The sequence below is a fragment of the Megachile rotundata genome, chromosome 3 (assembly GCF_050947335.1).
Source record: "Megachile rotundata isolate GNS110a chromosome 3, iyMegRotu1, whole genome shotgun sequence".
NCBI classification, from domain to species: domain Eukaryota; kingdom Metazoa; phylum Arthropoda; class Insecta; order Hymenoptera; family Megachilidae; genus Megachile; species Megachile rotundata.
The window spans coordinates 8,538,997-8,558,767 of record NC_134985.1 but is presented as its reverse complement, the minus strand read 5'-3'; the positions used below and the strand labels follow the sequence as shown (position 1 = coordinate 8,558,767).

The 19,771-nt window shown below is 34.7% G+C and overlaps 1 protein-coding gene and 1 long non-coding RNA gene across 9 annotated transcripts in view; one reads left to right on the top strand and one right to left on the bottom strand.

Annotated features, from left to right (window-relative positions):
* The window catches only part of p130CAS (Serine_rich_CAS and FAT-like_CAS_C domain-containing protein p130CAS), a 162,369-nt gene that overhangs the window by 62,539 nt on the left and 80,059 nt on the right, over positions 1 to 19,771 (bottom strand). The gene's annotated exons all lie outside the window — the stretch shown is intronic.
* The window catches only part of LOC143264187 (uncharacterized), a 32,907-nt gene continuing 16,601 nt past the window's right edge, over positions 3,466 to 19,771 (top strand). The window contains exons 1-3 of one of the 3 annotated variants that reach the window (XR_013037727.1): positions 3,466 to 4,121; positions 4,211 to 4,308; positions 4,421 to 5,554. This is a non-coding gene — a long non-coding RNA (uncharacterized LOC143264187). Of the gene's footprint in view, positions 4,122 to 4,210; positions 4,309 to 4,420; positions 5,555 to 16,240; positions 17,034 to 19,771 lie in introns of those variants that run through there. The other 2 variants (XR_013037726.1, XR_013037728.1) reach the window with 2 other exon arrangements.

The window sequence follows — 19,771 nt, the reverse complement described above, 5'->3', positions numbered from 1 at the left end:
ATTCCAAATTTCCAAATTTCCAAATTTCCAAAATTCCAAATTTCCAAAATTCCAAATTTCCAAATTCCCAAAATTCCAAATTTCCAAAATTTTAAAATTCCAAATTTCCAAAATTCCAAATTTCCAATATCTCAAATCACCAAATTTTCAAAATCCCAAATTTCCAAATTTCTAAAATTTCAAATTTCCAATATCTCAAATCACCAAATTTCCAAAATCCCAAATTTCCAAATTTCCAAAATCCCAAATTTCCAAATTTCTAAAATTCCAAATTTCCAAACTTGCAAAATTCCAAAATTCTAAAATTCTAAAATTCCAAATTTCCAATATCTCAAATCACCAAATTTCCAAATTTCCAAATTTCCAAAATTCCAAATTTCCAAATTTCCAAATTTCCAAAATTCCAAAATTCCAAATTTCCAAAATTCCAAATTTCCAAAATTCTAAATTTCCAAAATTCCAAATTTCCAAATTTCCAAAATTCCAAATTTCCAAACTTGCAAAATTCCAAAATTCTAAAATTCTAAAATTCCAAATTTCCAATATCTCAAATCACCAAATTTCCAAATTTCCAAATTTCCAAAATTCCAAAATCCCAAATTTCCAAATTTCTAAAATTTCAAATTTCCAATATCTCAAATCACCAAATTTCCAAAATCCCAAATTTCCAAATTTCCAAAATCCCAAATTTCCAAATTTCTAAAATTCCAAATTTCCAAACTTGCAAAATTCCAAAATTCTAAAATTCTAAAATTCCAAATTTCCAATATCTCAAATCACCAAATTTCCAAATTTCCAAATTTCCAAAATTCCAAATTTCCAAATTTCCAAATTTCCAAAATTCCAAAATTCCAAATTTCCAAAATTCCAAATTTCCAAAATTCTAAATTTCCAAAATTCCAAATTTCCAAATTTCCAAAATTCCAAATTTCCAAACTTGCAAAATTCCAAAATTCTAAAATTCTAAAATTCCAAATTTCCAATATCTCAAATCACCAAATTTCCAAATTTCCAAATTTCCAAAATTCCAAAATCCCAAATTTCCAAATTTCTAAAATTTCAAATTTCCAATATCTCAAATCACCAAATTTCCAAAATCCCAAATTTCCAAATTTCCAAAATCCCAAATTTCCAAATTTCTAAAATTCCAAATTTCCAAACTTGCAAAATTCCAAAATTCTAAAATTCTAAAATTCCAAATTTCCAATATCTCAAATCACCAAATTTCCAAATTTCCAAAATTCCAAATTTCCAAATTTCCAAAATTCCAAAATTCCAAATTTCCAAAATTCCAAATTTCCAAAATTCCAAATTTCCAAAATTCCAAATTTCCAAAATTCCAAATTTCCAAAATTCCAAATTTCCAAAATTCCAAATTTCCAAAATTCCAAATTTCCAAAATTCCAAATTTCCAAAATTCCAAATTTCCAAAATTTTAAAATTCCAAATTTCCAATATCTCAAATCACCAAATTTCCAAAATCCCAAATTTCCAAATTTCTAAAATTCCAAATTTCCAATATATCAAATCACCAAATTTCCAAAATCCCAAATTTCCAAATTTCTAAAATTCCAAATTTAAAAAAATCTAAAAACCTAAAAATACATTCAGTTTTTAAAATTTCAAGTTCACATTCCCAACCCTATAATCCCAAAGAAATTATTAATTGCATTCAGTCGTCGAAGTAATTACGAATTAACGACACTTCTGTTTCATTAATCATACAACGCAGGAAGACGATCGTAAGGGTGACCGGAGGTTTAAATCAAGAAGTAATTAGCACATGGTAGTAGAACGTGACCGATTACTACGACTCACTGATCAAACGTGATTGAAATTAGTCTCGAATTACCGAAATTAATTCCCATCGTAATTACCGCTTAAATACCTTTGGTTGTCAATTTCAACATTCAATTACGAAATATTATAACTAACGATCTACACCGAGTGTCGAAATTTTCATGAACCATTAAATTATCTGTGTTTATCCAACGGTTGCCAGGCAAATATTTTAATTGGCAAGCTTACATTTGCAAGTTTTAATGAACTAAATATGTATATTGATCAAATTTGTTCGTGACAACGTGCGGTGTATAGTAATCAAGATTATGTCGTTGAACTTTAAACATGATTCACTTATGGAATAATTATAATTTATTTACAATAAACACGTACTGTTGCAGAAATAATTTTAGCTAGAAAATATTTTTGCAGTGACATAATTTGTCTCAGTCGACGTTACTTCATCAAATTAACATCCACAGAATTTCATATTTTTACCATCTCTTTAAGTATCTACTTTAAAGGCACTCCAAATTTATTTAATCTTTTACCGATCCATAAATTTCAACGAGGTTTATGTCTAGACTCTGAAATATTTAATATACGGGGTGTATTATGTATCTTGCCCACTGCACTGTCTGGCAACGTCCATTTCAAGTTCATTGTACCTGAGTACAAAATACGCGAACATGAACTGAACCTTTAATATTTTGAGAAGCATCGAGCCGGTCGTCGTGAATTGGATGGTAAGTCGTCGAAGAATGCAGTTTAACCCCATAAAAGGCACGAACGTCAGGCCAGTCTGGCAGGTACACGTACTGACGACCTTTCGAACTGACAGCTTTCAAAGATACGATTCTATGCTTACATTCGAAACGGGTCATCGTGTATACTGATCGGATTTCGAACGTTTCGAATTACAGTGATGTCCGGATATATGACCGCGAATCTGTCCGCTTATATCACCGCGGGAAACCCCCACCATTTCCTGAAACTACTGTCCCGCGGTAGACTAGTGATTTACTGAAACGGGAGAAATATGTCCCTGTATTGATGGGACAAACAAGAGAGAAATAATTCTCTATGCAGAAGCTGGTAAAAAATGTACAACATTTTTGAAGATATTTGTTTATAAAAAAAGATAAATCGTACCTTCGGATAAATTTATTATAGTTTACATTAGTATATTAACAATATAGTGAATAATAATAACGGAGTTTAGTGGTATTTTTAATTATATTGATTAATTTGCGTCACTCGCTGATTATTACACTATTAAAAAGTATTGTTTTTTTATCCAATCTAGTTATTAACGATATGAAATAATTTAAAGCAAACTGCGAGAGGTTTGCGTTAAATTTACCACTGTAGCAATTTTCTGTCGCGTTTACACAGTGAATTCTCTTTTTTAATTCAATTTTTAAAGTTGCGTCCACCAATTCGTTTAATAGCGACAATGTCGTTGTCGATTATGCTTAAATGAAATGAAACACACACGATCAATCTTCGTTACAACCCTCACGTATATTTTGCTTTTAAATTGATTGATATAACGACCACACAGTAAATGATTTGCACGATATAAGCATAAAGTTCACATTCGAAAGATACTTCTTTCAAAACTTTATTATAACCTCAAGTTCTTCAATCGTATTTAGACATTTCTGTCATTACAATTTCGACAGTTGGACGCACCACGTGATTATCCGAGTAGCACCGAAGAGAAACGAAGTTACCCGACGTGTCATTAGTCTGTTTACCGCGTCTTATTACAATAGAACATCGGTAAACGCTTGGAATTTCAAGTGAATATAATTGTTACTTAAGTGGAGAACAGTTTGATCAAATAATCTCACGTTTCTGTTCAACAACGGACTATAAATTTCATGCCAAGTGTTTTAAACTTCGGATCATGCTTGCAGCGGTTCGAATTTATTCTGAAACATACGTTACACGTTCATCTCGTTTCAGATTCCATCAGAAATCGTGCGGCGTCGTCGTGGCGCTCGCACCTTGTCTATCCACGATACGAATAATTATGCGACTAGCGTTCGCAATTAGGCGACGACCTACATTGCGGCTCGAGTACGAAATTGCAGTGGCACGGATTAAATTATGCTAATTAACGGCACGCGAGCTTTTAATAACGCGGACGAGCGAATCGTAAAGCGAGAACGAAATAAAGTCGAAGGTTAATGGAGATCACCTTTGCGTCTGTTACCTTTAAGCCGGTAGAATGGAAACATGAGAAGAAAGGTGTTGATATAGTGGATAGCTTGAATGAAAGCGGCAATAGTTTGATGTAATCTTATTTAAGATCTTTACGGCACAAGTGGCAGGTAATGAATAACCTCTGTAAGGAATTAAGTTGAGTTATTACCTTCGAGTTAATTACTTTGGTTTATTCAAACGAAATTTACTTGAACAGGTGCTATACTAAATTTTATTATGCTGTTAAACCGATACGCTAATGAAAGAAATCAAGTGTCAGTTTTCGGACGCAAAATGGCGGGAAAGTTGATTTAGGTGAGTATCAAGTTTTATTTAGAAGTACTTGTATTTTGTCCACAATCTACTGTACTGAGATGTTAACAAATATTTAACAGTACATATAATAATAATATTAATGATGTTTTAGAAAGTACTAACAAGGAGGAAAGCAACAAAAAAAATAACTAACATAATATTTTATATTTCATCAAATTCAGAATTTAAAATGACAAAACAAAGATTATTAGCAATTTAAAATTATACCTGCCACAAACACCGGTGGCAAAATACAATTTCCTGTGACTCCTCATCCGAGTGTAGGGTGAACTTGAAAATACAGTTGAAGCCGAGGGTGCTGCGGTTCGCGGATTCCATTAGCAACGCGTGTTTCGAAGTCGTTAAGCATTAACCGAAAATAATTTTGGCAATTCATGAAGCGGCGGTGATCGGTCGACGTAATTCGATTAAAATTCGCATTGCTCGTCGCGGTGTATAACACACCCGGGCATACTTCCATGCAGGATCATTGTGTCTTCATAATGTATCCTTTGTTGCGTATACGCGAGGGTGCAGGGCCGACTGCATACCTGTGCAAGCGCGGATGCACCTGCACAAACATTTTGATACGAGTTTGCGGCAGCATCCATTCGTGGCCCTCGTATTTCATTGTACGTACACGCATGCAAGCTACGCCGGCCCGTTTGCTTGTATTATCTACAAGCTTATGCGTCGCGGCGTGTTATTCCAAACACGAGACCGTCTTCTCTAACATTCCCATTAGAGGGCCCCACGGGCATTCGGCATTGTACATGGTTGACAATCAAATTATTTCCAACTACGCGGGTGGCACGCTGCCACCGGAAATCTATCGCTGAACACAACTCTTTGTCGATACTTTTAAAAGTGTTTATTCCAAAAAATAAAATGGTGCTGGAACGTAAACAAGTTTGGTGATCTGTTGTTGTTTATTATTGAGAGCGTCGACTGCCGTGGTCATTAGCCCGTTTGGTGATCTAATTTGGGTATCTGGGGATCTGGGAACTAGTAGATGTAGGGAATATGTGGGCACCTGAAGATTTGGGACACTACGGATTTGGGAATTCAGAGATTTGGAGATCTGAGGATTTGGGGACCTAGGGATTTCATTGTCCAGACATATGCTACTCTACGGATTTAGTAATTTGGGAAACTAGGAATTTTAAAAATCTCCAAATGTGAAAACTTGTAAACTTCTAAATTTATAACTCTGCAGTTTTAAAAACTTGAAAATTTAAAATTAACATCTTTGCAACTCTACAAAAGTTTATTTTTAAAATTATTTTAAATACATTTGTTCTTAATTTCAGCACAAAATTCTTTACTTTTCACAGAATATAATTTATCCATCTTTCCTAAATGAAAGAATGAATTAACTTTAATTCGTTTGTAGATTATACTAGAAGTGTTATTAATAAACACCGACTGTGCGCGTTGTCCGTAGCACAATTTTTCTTTTATTTGTTGAAACTTAAACATAGACTTCAATTTTTGAACTGCATTTGACTGTAACGAAGAATGTTTAAACTGCGAGCGCAGCCCGAGGCAATTTAATTAAACGTTGAACTAAAGGTGGAAGAACGAAATGAAAAGCCAGAGAAATACAGTTTTGTTTTAGAACGGAGATATCAATTTTCTACGTTGTAAAAACAATTTGTCTGTCGATAGAGATTGTGCAAATTGCTTCGATAGTAAACAAACAATATAAAACACGAATACAAATAAATTTTCAACTATAGTGGTAAACGTACGTAAAATATACCTGTTTCATTCGGAGTATATAAAATATACCTCTTCAATAAGAAGCAGCATGTGTTAGAATAACCTTAGCATAGGTTCAAATGGATTTACCCATAGCAGCAACACTCAAGGAGTCGTTGCATCCCACCTAGTATTTTCAATTTATTATTATTCGCATCTGGTTGTCGAAACCCTTGATCTTACCAATAAAGTCCTTTATTTGCAGCTTCCTATTCGTGTCGAGGTTGCTTGGTTTTATTACTTGGGTCACTTTTGGGCAATGTTCAGACCGCATACGTCGCTAGGTTTTCCATATCCACCCGAATTTGTGTACTCGATAGAAATTAGAACTGTTTCCCTCAGCCCTGTTCGTAAAAATTGTGCGCCCACACCGAGCCTTCATCTTGCGGAATAAGCAATCGGAAAGATAGACACGAAATGGACACGAAGTTGTTCACTTCGGAACATCGGATACATAGACACGTTGTTCGCTTTGGAACAGCGGATACATGTAGACACGAAGTCGTTGTTTTGAACATCGTTAAAAATAAGTAGAAACATATCGGTGTTACACAATTATTCAACCTACGGCCACTTAAAAATATTAGGACTTCGATTGAAGTACCGCGGTGTTTAATCGTCGCTAAATACTGCCGACGTTGCATATACAAGAAGTAAGAAATGAGTAGAATGAAGCTGCAGGACTTCTATGTTAATAGGCAACTGATAAATGTTAGTCAGTACATTAGTTACGGGAATAAGGTAGCTAGCTACTGATAAGTAGACACCATTATCTTTAAAGTACAGCATTAATCTCCTAATGCACAGGGTGTTCCACTGTTGCTGATAGACACTTCATAAATTATAGCTGTACTAGAAAACTTCGTAAGTTAAAGATATTAAGAAAGTTTTATTGTCTGACGAAAAATCCTTCATCATGCACATTACAATTAATATTAAACTCTAAACTTAATCACAAAACACAATTTATTGTATCTGAACAATAATGTGCGTCACAAGTGTAGCATGATATAAGTTAAAGAATTAAGAAACCTTGAGGACCTCCACAAAAATGAAGTAAATCAACGACAAATATTCGTAACTATCTTGCAGAGTTTATCTCGTACTTTATCTACGAGTAAAATAAATGGTGCCAGTAATGAGACACCCTGTATAACCTATTATATCCGATCGAGGTGTCGTAAGCTACGTTTCTCGTTGCTAGTGGAATTTAATATCTGCCAAGAGGCACCCACTGAAATTCCAACTCGAGCAAAGGGACTATATTTTCGAATCGATCTACATTCTGATCGCGTTCTAAACAAATATTTATGTGAGGTGGATACGTGCGAGAGATAGGTGCGAAGCAAAAGGTATTTTGCTAAGTCCCAAGGCGACCTGAAATACACTCGGTGTTCGTTCAGTTGCAGCTCTATTATTTTTCATGTATTTATTTCAAACACAGAAGTATCAAATAATAGTTTTAGTGGTGTAGTTTTTGATATTGTTCGAGAGTTGTGTACCAAGAAGGAAACATGTTGAGGGAATTGCTTTTATGAGAGAAAAGAATACTTTGTACTGAAAGAAGAATAAGAGACTATCGAATCTCGATACTTCACTGAAACAGATTTATTGAAAATATTGTTACGATATTTTCCAGTTGAACATAAATCACTGATCTGGACAAAGCGTAACAATTTAATCGTTACTCGTTACAGTTCCTACCATTGAACTACCACTATTTTTCAGAATTTTTCTGAGGAACTGGGAAATTTAAGAAACAGGGTTACCGAGAAATTTGGGAAATGAAGATATTAGAAACTTGAGGATTTTGGAAACTACAGACATTTGAGAAAGTGGAACACCGAGAAATTCGAGATAGAAACTTGTGGATTTTAGAAACTAGACAACTGAGAATCGTGGAAAGTACGTAGGACACCCAGTATACAATATGTCCCCGTAAATAAGTATACTTAGACATTAAACCAATATTTTGACACGAAGGCAACATCTTTGTTACAAACAAATACACCAGCTAGATCCAGTGACGTTTTACGACGTTAGCCTGGTGTTTCGAACGATTGCCGATAAAAGCACACGGAAACATGCTGGTTACGAAGCATAGTAATCGCGTCGTTTGCTGCAAACTTACCTAGTCGTCGGAGCAACTTTTGCTACCCGATACCATCTTGCTTTCGCACATTTCATAAGCTAAGTTATTTAGCAGTACTTCCTGTATGCAAACGCGTCTCGTACGTTTCGCAGGGAGCAGTTGTGATTTCTTTTCCGCGGATAAATAAATCCCGCGATTTTACGAGCATCGTGAACTATAAATACGGGACGGAAACTGGGCTAAAAGCAGACCAAACAAGCTTGCCTCGAGTTATTTGTTCGGTGAGCTTTATATGGTAAATCATGAGATACTTCGCCTTTTGTGCTATTTACTACCTGAAACATGTTTCATCGTTTCAATGACTGTTAACGACTTTTCATTCGGAGAGAATTTGTTTTCGTTTATGAAATTAAGGCTGTTTGGAAAATTGTGCCTGGAAAAAATTTGCTCGTTCTACTTTTGAGAGAATTTAATATGATTATATTCAAAAATTTGTTTACAACAAGAAGATGCTCCTAGTCAGAAAATAAAAAGGCGTCGTTAATGATGTTGATTTACCATAATGATGATTGTGGTGGATGTCAAGAATGTTATACAGGGTGATTCTAGGAACTGATTTTTGATGATTAAATTTTTCCCAAAGATATGCTTTAACTTTGATAATTTACTTTTTCGAAAATTCACAAAATATGTAATTTCCAAATGTTTCCAATATCGTATTAGTGCAAAGAGCTGCACGGTGCCTAAACTTGGCGTTACCTTTTATTTGCATGTAATGTACTTTTGTGGGATTTGTTAATACTCATTAAAACGTGGTGAAGGCAAAAAAAGTGCGAATCAAAATATATGAAAACGATCATTCAATTGAAACGGTGAGCGAGTCAGTAGAGTGAGCCAAGGCGCTATGTAATCTACGATGACGTTTGCGAAAGCCACTATACTGGATCGTCGTACAGAGAGATGGTATCCGCGAAAGCCACTATAGTGGCGCATTGTGCCTAAGAGGTTAAGTGTCGAGGGTCACGTCCATCTTGATTAGTAGATTTATAAGTTTGGACATTCGTCATCTTGGGAGATTGAAGAATCGAAAATTTGAAAATTTAAAAACTTAGTAACATGAAGATTCGAAGATCTGCAAGTTTAGAAATTTAGGGATTCGGAAATTAAAAAATCTGAGATTCGGTGATTTAAAAATTAAGAAATTTGAAGTTTAAAAATTTTAATCCTGGCGAAACGAAGTCGCATTTTTGCACATTTTTGGAAACCATCTGTCCTTGTCTCTCCTAACCAAAACACCATACGATATACGAAGATCGCCGGAGGTTACCAATTTTCTATTGGAGGCTTCAAAAATCTCCAAAAATAATATTCAGAGCATTTGACCAGGTTTAGGAAACAATAACGGGTTACTATAGTAACGCCATGTAATCTACGATGACATTCGTGAAAGCCACTATAGTGGACCATAGTACAAAAAGATGGTCTTAAAGCCACTATAGTGAACCGTAGTACAGAAAGATGATCGCGAAAGCCATTATAGTGGCCTAAAAGCAAAACTTTGTTTCTTTTTACTAAACAAACTTTCCCTGTTTATAACATGAAATATTAACTAGTTTACCCTTTACAATTAATACTACTTCACAATCAAGCCTAAATTACTTGGTATTTCGTATAAACAATGCCCATTACAAATTAAACGGTCCGTATATCGGAGAATTAGCATACTCCGCCTACCATTTGCCGCATCGCGAGCAAGAATAATAGCAGAGACGTCCGACGCACAACAGCAAGCAGCAGCTTAAGCTAATTATTTCGCACGGTCGCCGAAAAGCGCATCGTCGGCGCGGTTCTCGTGTGAGACTCTCTGGCGATAAGGCAGACTCGCAGGAGGGTGTTGCGCGATAAGCAAACGGATTACACGTCGGATATTACGCGACGAATATTTTACCGCGGCGGCTCTTCCCGGTTTATTTCGTATGCAAAACGCTTGCTGCCCCCCGCTGCTCAAGCCGGCTGTTATAGCGGCAAAGCCCCGTGAGTCAGTTTTCGAAGCCATCGTGTTTGATCGAGAGGGCACACGTGCCGGATTTAGGGTTGCTGCTGGATGCACAATGCCGTGTCGTTCGGCATGTTGACGAAGAAACTCATTCAACGGGCTGAACCGAACACGCGTTATTTGCACCCTCTCTTCTTCGTATAATAGCCATAATTTTCGCCTGTTCACGAGACGACAACATAGGCTTCCGCTAGACAAGGCGTAGGTTTTCGGTTCAACAATTTTCTCTTTGGACACTCTTGAGAACGCTTTGGAAAACTGAGCTATTCTTTATTCATGATCAGTAACAATTGCAGTTTTCTTTTTCCTTAAATCTCAATAGTTCTGAACGCTTGTGAGCTAGAGATGTAAAGACCTTTATAAGACCTTGTATAGACTTTCAGATCATAAACCTTCACATGACTTATTCAACATTTGTGTAACTTCGAATTTTCAGATTTTCAAATTTTCAAGTTTGGAAATTCTACAAATCTGCACATAAAAAAGAAATCTCGGATATTTAGGTATCCACTGTATATCCATATGAAAAGAAGGCGAGAGTCCCTTTAATCGATCCCCATCCATCTAATTTGAGGGTCTCTCAAACGCTTTCTCGTCCCATGGAATCCATGGGGAAGCGATACGCGGTTTCGGTGTTAGCCAAGCGTGAGCTCGTAAAAGTCTTCGCTTTTAATCTTCTTCTGGATCACGCACGCGTCCACAAAGGTGGACTGAATACCGGCGTAGTACTAACAAAGCAGTCCACAATGTGTCGTGCAACCACAAAACCTACGTAACCAGCTCGTAATAAGTAGCCTTATATCGATACAGGTTCGCCGAGGCGTGTTTAAACTGCGGAGGGTTCAAATCGCTTTGCGACACGTGCCTTTTTAGAAGGCAAAGCACCCTTCATCATCGTCTTTACTGACACCACTTTCGTTGTCATCGTGAGTCCTCTGAGCGATCAACCTCCTCCATAATTAACGCCCCCCGTCGGCGCCCTCTAATTACACTCTTCGCCGATGAGAGCCTCGGATAGAAGTCTGATTAGAAATTGAGCCTGGAGAGCTTTCCCCAATTAGACCAGCACTTTTGTGAAATCATTTTTAGACATTTATTTGCGGTTCACGCTTTGAAGGGTTAGCCTGGGGGTAATAGCTTTGAAGCGGAGAAAAATTTATAATGCTAAGTTCATGATTTTAATAAATATGGTAGTCGTAAATTATGGAAATAATATTAATTTTTGTAAAATTTTGCTTACAATATTTTTTTTATAGCAATATACAATATAGCAATGATTAACCCTTCGTTGATGTAAATTGTAAGTATATTAAGTTTCAAGTATATTAGTATATTAACATTTAATTATTAAACACTATTTTAATTTCATCTTATAATTAAATATATGTTTTATTATGTAACTAAATATATAAATGTATACATACAAATATAATAATTATTTATAAATCAGGATTTGTATTCAAGTATTGGAAGATAGAGTTTAAGAGAAGAAAGTTATTATACTTCAATTATTAAATTACCCATTTATTTACCTATTACGGCATTCCAATAACAATTATGCACACAAATAATTATTGTATATTAACAGTTAAAAATTGATTATTCCAAAAGCCTTCAATAAAGTCGGATAACGTTTAATCCTCGACCCACCGAATTTTAATTAAAAATTACGCTTTAATTTTCAATCGAAAACCGATTCAATTACCAATTACATTCCGTTCCTCGGTAAAGGAATATTTAATTATTCGATTATAACTTACGGTTAGTTATTAATCGGGTAATAAAAAATTCCGAAACCCTGTCTCACAGTACACTCCGGGTAAAAAGTGAACGCCTCTCCAAATTCTTCGTGCGTCACAGGGAAATTATGGAAATAGGGATTGGATCAAATTCTTAAGATATATGATCAATTCATGGAAAATGTTAATACTATTTTTAACACGATTTTGTGGAATAAAAAGTGTCTTTTGATACCTTGGTAGAAATAGTGTTAAAATACTTTTCTATCCTTTAGCGACTCACACGACTAACACTACGGATATTTCTTATATACCTATCTCTACGAACACGCGTCAATTTGACGCACGAACGAATACATATTAAAGAAAAACAACCACTTAGAATATAATTAAACACTAAAAGTAAGAAATGAAAATATGAGATATTTATAGAAAGTTTTTATTATTCAATAATATTTTAGTACATTACTTCAATAGTCTACATTCATATTTTTACTTCCCTCTACCCTGCGAACTGCGATTTGTACTGCGACCCCGGGTCCGAACCCGGCATACCGGCTGAGCCGGCCGCGTGCGACTCCGGACTAGCGAAGTCCGTCGTTTATAAGGTATTGTCGGTGCATTCATATTTATTATTGTTGTAATTTTTGCCTGGATAAAACTAATTTACTAAAAATTTTATTTACATTACGATTGCGTGAAATTGACGCACATCCGTAGAGATAGGTATACCACATAGCAAATTTCAATATTTCAAAGCTTTTGAAGAAAATAGATTTCAATATATATTTCCCTCGTTCAATGGATAAAAGTCGGTACAGTAAAATAAAATGCGAACAATTTTTGTAATTTTTCTAAAAAAATTGCGTCAAAATGATGCGTCCCGTAAACCTAGTGTAATTCCTATTTTTATCACCTGCGACACATTCGAAGTTTCGGTAAATATAACAGATGTAAAAGCTTCACGCACAAAGCATATATCACTGATACTTTTATATTCGTACTAGATTTCGTTCGTACATTTTCTTCTCCGTTTCCTCATCCTCGAGCAGAGTCCCGTTACGACGATAGCTTCAAGTGGACTCTCTCACGAACTTCTGCAGAAGAGTATACGAAGAGTACGAACGAGTGTCCGTAAGTCGGTAATCCAATTATAAGTGGGCTTGTAACTCACCTCTCTGCACTGAGTACCGTGTAAATGTTATTTCGTACGTAATATCGGGGTTAACGCGTCGGCACAGCGAGCCACGAATAATAGGATTCAACTAATCACTCGCAAAGTCTCCGAAAGAGGATTTGCCGATTTTTTTCGCGATTGAGCACGTTGGTAAGCCCGCAACACGCCCGGAATGAACACCAATCGAATGTGTCGATGACATCTAAAACCAATTAATCGGATGCCACGCTACGATGTGTGCTTTGTTATTGGGAAGCTTTATGATAAAACTGTACTCGAGAACCAGTCTAACCATTTTTGTTTCCTTGGCTCGTTGGGATTTTTACCAAAAAATGGTGGTTAATATGGTAGTTATTTACCTTACATTATTTGCTTTAACGAATCCTCATAATTTCTATAACTTTGAAATATTTCCTCAAAGTTTTGAACTTTTTTCTTCACCCAAATTATGAAATTTATCTACGTTTGTATTTGCGAAATTTCTGTTTTGTGTTAACCTCGAGTTCAGTTAAAAATGAAAGGTATTAACAATATTAAATTAAACAACTGTAATACTAAAGAAAAAGGACTACCATAATTAATGTCTTCAGCACATATTTTTGTTTCTTATTCTCTCTAATATACTGCCAAACACTATTACAAAATAGCCATTATTTCTTTATCGTATCACGCTCAGAAGGTTGTTTTATTTGCACGTGCTTGGTCATTATGGTTTAGCATCGTTTTATTTTTTCTACTATAGTCTATAAGTTTTTAATGGGGTTCATGTCAGTGTAATTAACCAGTCAAGCGAAAGTTCGCTAGTCGACCAAAAACTCGATAATACTCTTGACTTTGTATCATGGTGCTTTGTCATGCATGCAATAATCATGTATAATAGTAGCTTTTGTAGCATACCAGATAATACATGGTTTCACAGAACTGACAGGTTGATTACAGAGAAATAATCATGAATAATGCGGTGCATTATAATACGAATTATTAACACGTTGATTGTTATAACAATTATTGAGGATTCGATCATGTTATCAGATATGAACTTCTATATGTATCGGGTAGTATTAAAAACAGGAGCTACTACAATACATTCGGCTGAACCTAATTTTAACCTAAGAATTTACTTTCTATATTTAATATTTACACCAAATATTAGAGATTTTGTATTATTTTCAATGTAGATTGTTTACAGATCAGAGTATCATAGTTTTAATTATTATTTTTATTAAAAAAGATAATGCAGTTCTTCGACAGGACGCGTTCGAGCGAATCGGAACGATTCGGCAATCTTCGACAATTTACGGCGCGCCAGCCGTTTGCCGCGGCGGTCGGCACGTTTCGAATACAATAAACTTTAACACTAGAAAGACTGAAACTGAAACAGTCAAAATGATTGCTTTGGGCAATATAGGTATAACACATATATATATACCGGAAATGAAGGAGGGGGGAGGTAACTACAATTATTAATAAACGCATTTATATGTTGTACAAAAAGTCACAAAATGCTAAGAAGCTGTGTCATTCTATACACAATTGTTTTTCTAATTGAAATTGAAAAGCAGTCAAAATGACTGCCTTAGGCAATCTAGTGTTAAAGGCGAAGTAGAGTATAAATAACCAATGAATTATTAAATTAGAGAGTCATGAAGTTTTCATCAACAGTTACCTTAATTTTCTAAAAAGTGAATTTGTCCCGTTTCGAAAATAAACGGCTCAAGTGTGTAATTATACTAGGACTAAACGATACTTGCGATAAACGATACTCTAACGATACTTGCCTAAGAGATATCTTTTGAGAAGTATCTCAGTTCTAAGAACGTTCTCTAAAATTTTCCTTTTATTACCATAATTAAATCCATAGCGTCCTTATCGCTCCACGGATAAAAGTAACAAAAGAGTACGCTAAACGGTTATGGGTCTCCCACGGCTGAAGGGTCATTCGTCAAAATGATTCTGTGCACACATCTACGTTTCCCGTAACGATGCGTTCCTAACAGAATTAATTAGTGCGCCCCATGCTGCGTGCAAAAAAAGAACAGGAAAGAAGGATGAAAAAAGTGGAATTTCTGACTGAGGCAGGATGTTAAAGCGACCATGGGGGTGCTTTTCATTCGCAGTACCGTAAAACAAAGCAGAAGCCATCGGAGAGGACTGATTAATGAAAGGCGCGCGTGCACAGAACGACGACAATTATACAACGCGGAGTCACGCACTGTCCACGAGTTGTCTGCTTGTCAATGGAGCTGCGTGTTATTTTTCCCGGAGAAAATAATCGTGAGACTCTACCACTCGTAATTCAAAATCATGCGTGACCAAACATGGCCGCCATCTTCACGACTCATAAAGCCTTTCCGCATCGACGCGTCCTATTCTCGTTTCAATTCTAAAGCTTTGCGTTTGTGAATAATTCTTTTTTCACTTTTTTTCAAATTCGAAATAATTGTTAAACAATTGTATTTTCTATAATGTTTAGTTTAAGTGTTTAGCTTAAGTGTTAAAGGGATTCAATTTAATTTTTAATTGCTAATTTCAATTATTAAACTAACAAACTTTGTAACAAATAAAAAAAGAAATTAAACTAACAAAATGTGTAACAAATAAAAAAACAAATAAAATTTGTAACAAATTAAACTAGCAAAATTTGAAACAAATTAAACTAATAAAATTTGTAACAAATTAAACTAACAAAATTTGTAACATATAAACATTGTAACAAATAAAAAAACAAATTAAACTAACAAAATGTGTAACAAATAAAAAAACAAATAAAATTTGTAACAAATTAAACTAGTAAAATTTGAAAAAAATTAAACTAATAAAATTTGTAACAAATAAAAAAACAAATTAAACTAACAAAATGTGTAACAAATAAAAAAAACAAATAAAATTTGTAACAAATTAAACTAACAAAATTTGAAACAAATTAAACTAATAAAATTTGTAACAAATTGAACTAACAAAATTTGTTAACATATTATGGTAACAAAATTATATGTTAACAAATAAAATGTACAGCAACAAAAAATAAAATATAATATCTGTTTCATTGTTTAATCTCAGAAAATATGAAACTAAGTACATATAATTTGTCAAATTGTACATTGCAGTAACAAACGGATTATTCATGAAGAATAAATTGCCAGTGCAACGTACAAAAAGTATCAAGTTCAAAAGGTATTTGAAGCATCCTCGTAATTCACAGGAGTGGAAGTTGCATAAGCATGACAGCGTCGCGTTTGGTGTAATACCAGACAAGGAATAATTTAAATACGTGAAGGAGGGGTATTCAGCCGGGATTCGAAACTAGCTACACCTTCTGTTCACGGAAGTAGGAGAATCCGAGATTATACGGAATAGAGGGATGCTATCATCGAGAATTTCGGTCGTCTGGAATGGACGCAGCCTACGAGAATTTACATAATTCAATTCCCATCCGACGGAAGCTCGAATTAACGATCTTATCGAGTAGTTCTCGACCGGAGCTCCTCTTAAACCGGCTGGTTAAGTATTATCTATTCCTCTCTGAGGTATAGTCGATCTGCTTTCCCTAAGGAAAATAGCGTAACTAAGATGGTTTTTTTATTTGCGGGTGCGTCTGTCAATATTCGTATCTACAATATTAAAATAACGGAACTATAATCCTTTTCACTTCTTAGTTTCTTTTACCTATCAAGTCTTTCATTTATAAAATAGATCAAGAAAGGGTTTCTTCGTTAAGTGAGTTGTAATAGCGCGAGTATGTGACAAATACATTTTTCATTTATTATAAGTAGTAAATTAATGAAAATATGTTGGACCAATTTATTTATAAGATTCAAGAGAAGTGCGATGTCGTGCCACACTCGACAGGAATCCTTGACTTTGTAAATTGGACTCAAACTTTGAATTAAAATTTCTTCAAATTGAAAAGTATTAAAATATTTGAAAGTCAAACTCATCGTGAGAGCATCATTTTAACACAGGTTCAAAATATGTTTTTGAATTACTATTTATAACATACCCCTTCCATTTGTTTGTTACCACTGAATTAAGAAGGAAGGGGGGGTTTTTATTAAAATTTTGTGCTGTCCCCGAGTAGCCGCCTCGGATAAGCTACCCGGGATTTTTCTCTTTGGTTCGAATATTGGTTTGGGGGCAGCACTCTCTGTTGCCGACCTTCCGAAGACGCCACTCTTCCAACAACAGAGGTGTTAGGAACCACAAACACCAACAGTACGCGGCCAATTTGAATAAGGAGGGGTGAGACATCATACTCGCAATATGAGTCCTTTCGGTCACCCATCCTTATTCGCAAACCGCGCCCACCGTGCTTCACTTCGGTGATCTGACGGGAACCGGTAGTTCTTACGGGGTTACACCGTTGGTGTTTACATAATAGGTAATCTGTGCGTACACGTGATGAAAGACAATTACGATGAAAAGGTGGTTTATTTAGAAAATATACTTTTACATATTAACTACATGAAACAAGTTTACGCACGCGAAATTGATTTAACTCCTTAGCCTACAAATTCCTCCTCCTTACCCCATGCCTCGTGACGCACATTCATACACTTGTGACGCACATTACTGTTCGAATGCAACAAACTAGACTTACATCAAAGAGTAGATATATGAGACGACATTAGACAAGGAAACCTTCCTCCTAGAGACAGAAGATCAATTTAAATGCCCAAATCAAAAGAATCGGGGGTGCGCATGTGCACAGCGCAGAAGTATGGCGGTCGAAAAAGAATAGTTTAAACCTGCATATTCACCAGTAATTTATTTCTAATAAATATTTTGTCATATCTCTGTAACACATTCATCTGTAATTTCTTGTGATATATAGTTTTTCATTTTCTTACAAGTTATTTGTAATAATCATTTCCGTAATACATATTCTTCAAATATATTTTGTAGAGCAATCATTTTGGTATATTCTTTTCTTTTCAACTTTTCAACGCCGTAAAATTGATAAAAATACCTCGAAAGACAATATTAGTAATATACAGAAAATTTATTACAAATGTATTCCAAATTATTGGAGATTGACATGAAAGTAGATTTGCTCGATTTAAATTTCCCGCTTGTTTGTACGACCAATTTAAAGGGACAGTTTTCGAGAGATCAAAGGTGCCGACAGAGAGTGTCGTTTCTGAGACTGTCGCCTACTCTGTGCTTTTTAATTGTATTTTATTTGTCTTAATACTGTAGAAATTACTTTTGAATAACTGCACAGTTATTTTCAAAATTTTGTCCACTGCAATCGCCATTTTTTCCAAGAAAGTTAACCACGCCTTTCAGTGTAATTTGTTACGCAACGCTGTAAATTACATACATACGTAAATTACACGCTGTACATTTGAAGCAGTAAACGAATTCAAAAGACGAGGGACTAAAGTAAAGATAAAGTAAAACAAAATGATAATCATAGGTAACATAAACTGCATTAGATCATACGTGATTTTCATAATGGAACGCAAAATGAAAACGTTACGGACAAGGTGTTGTCAGCATATCGTGGGTAATATATCTCACATAAGATAAAGTGCATACTTGCACGGTATACCGCCACTGTAATGCCCCTACTCTAAACTTTCGCAGATGTTATCGCTTGGAAGAAATTATTCCAGAAACTCTGTGCCATAATTTTCAATCAAACGAAACAACTAAATTTCTTGGCAATGATTAAATCATTCTATTAGAGGAAATTCGAGGAAAAACGATAATTTGCAGTGAAAGAAAATGGTATCCTTGTGCGACAATGAGAATTTCACTAATAAATTAATATTAATTTTCATATTAATTTACAATATGTTACAATATGTTAAATGAAATTAGTTGTGAAATTACACGTTCGAAACTTGTCTCAGTAAATTTAAAAATAAAATAGGGATATAAACAATCACATGATAAAACATGAATTAAAAATAAAATAAGTTAAAATTTAAAATAAGTAAAAAATAAGTTAATTATTTTGCTCTAATTTAAGATAAGTAAAAAATAAGTTAATTATATCAATAAAAGAAAAAATTTGTATGATAATTATTGTAAAGATGATTGAAATCAGCCACCAATAAGTCCGCCATATTGGAAAACTTTTAAAACCATAACACCCCGCCATACGTTCTTCAGAAGCACCTGAGAACTCGAGTATCCAGAAAACAAACTGATTTAACAGTTTCGCGAGGATATGACAAAGCGACAGCACAAAAGAAAACAGCAACAGGAAAATTAAACTGCGGGAAATATAGAAGGAAAGTATGTATAAACTTCTGCGGCCGTTGTACGCGGAGTCAGGTGTTGGACTCCACAAAAGGGAAGAACACAACGGAAAATGGAAAGCAGAAACAATGAAATAGAAAGAGTCACGGCAGAATTAAAATAGCTGTATATAAACATGAAAAATACTGGCTGTCTTGTACAGTCAAGAGTAAAGCTCTTTAGGAATGATATAGTCAAGAGAGAAGAGATCTTAGATTTGACCTACTTCAGATTTAGAATTTGTGAATTTAAAAAATTGAAAATTAGAAAATTTGAACAATGGAAAATTGAGATATTGAAAAATTGCAAATTAGAAGATGCAAAATTGAAAAATTAGGAATTTAAAAAATTGACATACTGAAAGATTGAAAAATTGAGAAATTGCAAACTGA